Raw genomic sequence first — 6,000 nt, 5'->3', positions numbered from 1 at the left:
GAAGAATGCTGCAAGGGGTCAGTGAAAGTGAACAGTGGCATAGGCCAAGCGTGTGGTGCAGTGTTCTGAAGGTAGTGATAATGAACAATCTCAAATGTTGGAAGAGGGCCATATTGCCATTTATACATGTACATATGAAATTATTTTTTCTAAGTGTTTCTGTTTATAAATGTGTCTAAATGTATGATCAATGGGATGTATGTTGAACGCGGGGTGTTTATACGTATAACAATATTGCAGGATACGCACAGCCAAAGGGCTTCATATCATATTGTATGGTGGAGCACCATCGTGTTGAAATTAAAAGCAGTTCATCTATTGTCGATATTTGTGAGGAAAATATAAATAATATAGCCTAAGCTTTGAAATGCATAGCGACTTTTGGCCCATCTTCAATTTCATATATCAAATGATTACGACATGTATTCTATTCGTTAACCTACTCTCCAGCGCCATGTAAGAAGATCCGAAGAAGAGACCAACTAAACTGAAAGGGGGAAGGACCGTAATGTATCACAGGGCGACCATCTGGAGCGCAAACTCAATTACATGTTCAATTTGACTCTGGGTCGTTGAGCGTGTGGTGCGTCCTCTCTCCGTCCCCCGGCGGTCGTATAAATTCCGTCTCTACGAGGATTTAAATGTCATTGTTTCACACTTCTTTGCCCGGGAAGTTGGCAAAGCGCCCGGGATGGCTGCTCCCCGAAAACAATAGCGGAGCTTCTTGTGGGCCGTGAAAAAGATACCGGTGGATATTAAGGTTTTTAAAAAAGGAGGAGGTTGAGGGGAAAGCTCAACAAGAAATATTTTTTTGTGTTAAATTATGAATTATGATCGTTTTCGGACTGACTTCGAGCTACCGCTGGCCTGCCGCTGCTAAATCTTGATTTAGGCGAAAAGATTTTCCACCAAAGACAATGAAGGCGGCAAGACTACTCAACTGGACACAGAGAGCATGGTATGAATGTTTCCAATAGTTTGGCAGCACACCAACAGATGTCTCCGTCATAGGCATATTGTCCTCATAGATTTAACATCTGATACACCTATATCTTGCGGCCATAAGAAAGAGTGGAATTACAAAACCAAACTTTGAACTTCTGAAAGATAAGAAAACAGTAAAAATTACCCCATTTGTGTTGTTTTTCCTGCATAACGGCGAAGTAGGTGCTAGATTCGCCACAGACGAACCAGCCTTTCTGCAACACATAGGCATGTTATTCAACGTCAACGGTCTTCTCGCAGACCGCTGTTGCAACTCAAACAACAAATCGGCAGAACAGATACACCGTAAACTTGTTTCGTTTAGATGAAAACTGCTAAACTGAACTAAAGCATGATAGCACTAACTTTGTTTGTAGGTATTCTTGAACACCGTACTTGGAGCCATTGTGGGATTCCGGGTTCGAAACCAGGTGGAGGTACACAGTGGTTCAGATCCTACTTTAAACTGTAGGTCCATTTCCTATTAGCCTTACTGTGCACAAAGTGGACTTAAAACACCAACTCAATTAAAATTGGAGCCATTGTGGAATGGAAGAATGTAGCACCAATCAGGAAAAACGGGAGACCTGGGTTCGATTATGCGGGTGACTTAAGGCCGTAATTTTCCGATCTTATCCCTGCATAAAGCAACTCTGAGGTTCAATCAGCCTTTAATAAATGGGCACTACTCTTGAGAGGGTAAAAGCGGCCAGAGCGTGATGCTGATCATGTCACCTTCAAAAAAATGTCCGAGATCGTGAATGTGTGGAGCCCTACCTCCACATTTCTCTTACGTGTTTTCATGTTACGGTGCAATAACCACAGGACACTGAAAATAGAACTACGCAGCTTCAGTGTGAATGTTTGCATTTGTTTCTGCGTGTTCTAAAAATGAAGTAGCGTAGAGTTACGTTGCTTCAGTGTGAATGTTCTCATTTTTCTTTCTTTATTTATTTATTTATTTATTTATGCTTTGCACTTTTACAGAGGATTGAACCTCCAATTACAGAAGGCGTAGACTGTGTTTGATTAATACAATAGAAATTACATGGAAATATATAAACACACATTCATTCATTCACGTACAATACATATAACATACAAACGTAACACATGAGATATATATACGTATATACACTTATCTACATACATTTAGGCAAGAGGTTTATATGTAATTCACAAGTATTGCACACTGTAAATGGTGACATTTATATTAAACAATCTATATTCTATCAGAGTTTCGTTTTCTATAGCACTGAATCTATTATTCTTTTATATCTGTCAAATGGAATTGAAAAATCTACACATTGGTTGTTTGCAACAAGTATATTGTAACTGTGACACATTCTATTTATTGGTGAGTTTCTATATTTCTGAGTTTTTGAAATTTTAGAAGTTAGTATATTTCTATTACGCAGATTATTTTTTCTTATATTAAATTGTATTTGACCGAGAAAGGAGCTGTTGTCTTAAGACACCATTAATTGTTTTATACAAGTAAATTGAGTAGCGTACAGTTGTACTACTTCAGTAGAAACATTTAAATTTGTTTCTACGTGTTTAAACATTGAACAGCTTGTAGAATGCTTCCCGGAAGTCCAAAGTTCGATTCTGCCCCCCCCCTTCAAAATTAAACCCCTAGTTTGGTTCTATCCCCAAAGTTAAGCTTCAAGTTGTGTATGTACGTAGGTATAGTTTCTACTTCGGTGGTGCGTGTGAGCATCCTGAATTGTGGAAAACGTTTCGGAATTGTTGACCAATCTTTCAGAACCAGCCTCGGAGATCATCGTCAGATTCAATGATTGCTGCGACTATATGGATCGACGTCCTCCTCCCCCAGCCCTTCCCTCATTCAAATGCCCTGCAAGAGGTGTCTGTCATTGAAACCGCCACAGGGACACCGCAGATTCAGCCCCCGGATATGCAGTGACTCACCGCCAGGGGGCTAGAAGAAAAGACCTTGCGTGAGTCAGTGGTTGAGAAGTCGAATGGATTTAATTCACCCGGTCGTTTATTTGAAAAGCAAAGCCTCTCAAATGTTGCCCCCTTCTCTCGTTCCAACTCTGAAGACGAAACCGTCATTGTGCTTGTGTGTGTATATGTGGGTTTCACCACAAAACCGCACGAATGTCACATACAAGCTGTTTCCCGCAGTCCTATCCTTCGATGCCCCCTTGGCCATTTGACCATCCCCTTCCTGCAGCAGTAAACATTGTATAGTATAGTTAGAATTAGATTTATTTTCTTTTTGTGCCAGCCATAGGCTGTACGCACTACATATTTTTGATTTTTCTACACTATTTTGTTATATTTAGTTTTCTTTTAAGCTGTCTCTTACTTTGTCCCCTATATACACATTCTTCCTCTCCCTCGGCAGTTAATAATTAGTAATTCAGCTGAGGCAACGTGTAGTACGCAAGGATGTTACCCGGTTTTTAAATGATGAGGTGATGAAATTGATGAAGACACTCACAAAGAACACCCATGCCCAGGCCGGGATTGGAACCCGAGACCTCTGGCGTCGTAGCGTGGCGTGCTAACCGCTCCGCCACGGGGGCCGGCAACAGACCCTTCGAGATTTGCCGGAGTGGGACAAGGCCCTTCAACGTTTCACACTGAAGAGACGCAGAGCTACGCCACTTCATTGTTTATACCACCAGAAACAAAAATATCCACACTAAAGCAGTGTAGCGCTTCGCTACTTTATTTTTAAAACGTGTAGAAACAAATTGAAACATTCACACTGAAGCAGCATTACCCTACTTCATTGCTTAAAGACGCAGAAAGAATTATAACATCGTCGCCTTGTAATCTACAGTCTTGGGTTCGATACTTGGTTGAGGCACATATTGTCCGATCCTACTTCAAACTGGAGGCCCAGTCTAAATTACCCTTTTTGTGCACAACCCACACACACTCAGACAAACAAGCAAGCAGAAAATAACGAAAACATTCACACCGACGTGACGTAGCGCTCGCTATGCTACTTCATTTTACAGCAGCGAACAAATTAAAACATTTGCACTGAAGTGACGTAGCGCTATGCTACTTCATTTTACAACACGCAGAAGCAAATGAAAACTTTCACACGGAAGTGACGTAGCGCTATGATGCATCATTTTACAAAACATACAGAAACAAATGAAAACATTCGCACTGAAGTGGCATAGCACTACGGAACCTGAGAGTGCATGCTTTCATTTCTTTCTGTGTGTTTCGAAAATGCTTTATGCTTCCACGTATCATGATACTCCTGCGCCTCAGTTTCCTAAATTGATCATTATTTTATCACGCACAGGGTAGGTTTTCGTCCCATATGGAATTACTGTGATTGACAGAGGATAGACCCGACGACGGGGTGCTTTTGAAGCTAAATTCCTTCCAACACACCCTTCAGATCCGTCATATTAAGGTATGTGACTATAGAAACCTTACTCCATTCCACAAACGGTGGAAAAATGATACGTGGATCCCTATTTTTTCCTGCAAAAATTCACAATTCCAAACGCCAGTCCAGTAGTGTACCACCGCGACCATATTTCTCGCACTGGGTCTAGGTGACACGCAGCATCGTCCCCTTTAGCCTGTCAATGGCCCTTGCAGCAGGGTTTAGGGGGGGGGGTAGGGGGTCGGAAGGGGGGGGGGTTGTCGTTCATCCCTAATGCGCCTGAGATTTGTGAGAATCTGAGAGCTGGGTCTTCGGGTTTCAAGCACACCTGGTATCGGCGCTGTGATTTATGGGAGACGGTGGAAAACGAGCCCTAACCTCCGTGACCTGCCAACAGATGGCAGCACCGAGGCTCTTTTTTTTTTACCTGGTCCGTCCAGGTGATGCGCTTCCGCGGGACCCCATTCCCGCCCCCTCCGAGGGTACGCCAACTGTCGTGAATGCGGAGCGTTTAAGATTTCGGGGTTCCTCTGCTGCTTCAATGGCGAAACGGTGGAAGTGGGGGGAGGGGGGAGAAGTTGCCCCGTGTCTTTTGTTGACGATGATCAAGTATGGAGGGTCTCAGGCGAGGGTTGGTCCCAGGGTCAGCGATTGCAATAAATTGTAGGGCAGTGAGGTTGGCAAAGAAGTGAAATCCGATACGATGCAACACAACAGCGGCGACCGTTTAATATTTCCCTAATATTTGGATGGCTAGAAGTAAAGTCGAATTACCCAAGACCCCCTCCCCGCATATCTCGCTATATATATATAAATGAATTATGCGTTATATACGTAAGTATATAAATATCGGCCGGTCCCTGTGGCGGAGTGGTTAGCACATCGCGCTACGACGCCAGGGGTCCCGGGTTCGAATCCTGGCCTGGGCATGGATGTTTGTAAGAGTCCATTCATCAATTTCATCATATCATCACTCATCCCCATCTTCGCAAATTAGCCAAAAGTGGCACAAAAGGCGATGTAAAATAAAGCAAATCAAAGTTCAAAGTATATGAATATCAGGACCGATCCGTTGTATCGATATCAGAAAATATCGGTTGGTATTTATTTGCTGATACCAGCCGAAACTTTTTCACAGTGGCGGCGATTAAGGGGGGAGCGAGGGGGCCGTACCCCCCACTTTTAGCCACTTTTGCCCCCGCACTATGCTAAACCTTATCTACAAAGGGAAACATACTGTCTTTGGCCCCCCCAAGATTTGGCACCCAATCGCCGCCACTGCTTTTCCGGAATTTGATCTTTCACAGGGTCCAGCAAAAATGCTACGCGTCACTTTCATTTTGAATGACAAACTGGGTTTTGTGTGCATAAGCTCTATTTTAATATTAGGATGCAATTCTTGAATATTTTAAGGCCAATTTCTTGGTAATTTCTTGATGCAAATATTGGATAAAAATACTTACACACTAATATTGATCAGCATTTTGAACAATTAATTATTACAATTTTTAAGTATCTGTATCGGTTCAATGTGGTATCGGTTCAGCTCTAATACATTGAAGAATGAGACTTTATCAGTTTTCAGTAAGCTAAGTATACAATAAATTGGATAGCTATAAAGCATTATT

Source organism: Lepisma saccharinum, chromosome 5 (genome assembly GCF_977018435.1).
Source record: "Lepisma saccharinum chromosome 5, izLepSacc3.1, whole genome shotgun sequence".
In the NCBI taxonomy this organism is placed as follows: domain Eukaryota; kingdom Metazoa; phylum Arthropoda; class Insecta; order Zygentoma; family Lepismatidae; genus Lepisma; species Lepisma saccharinum.
Note: the sequence above shows the minus strand (reverse complement) of the source record.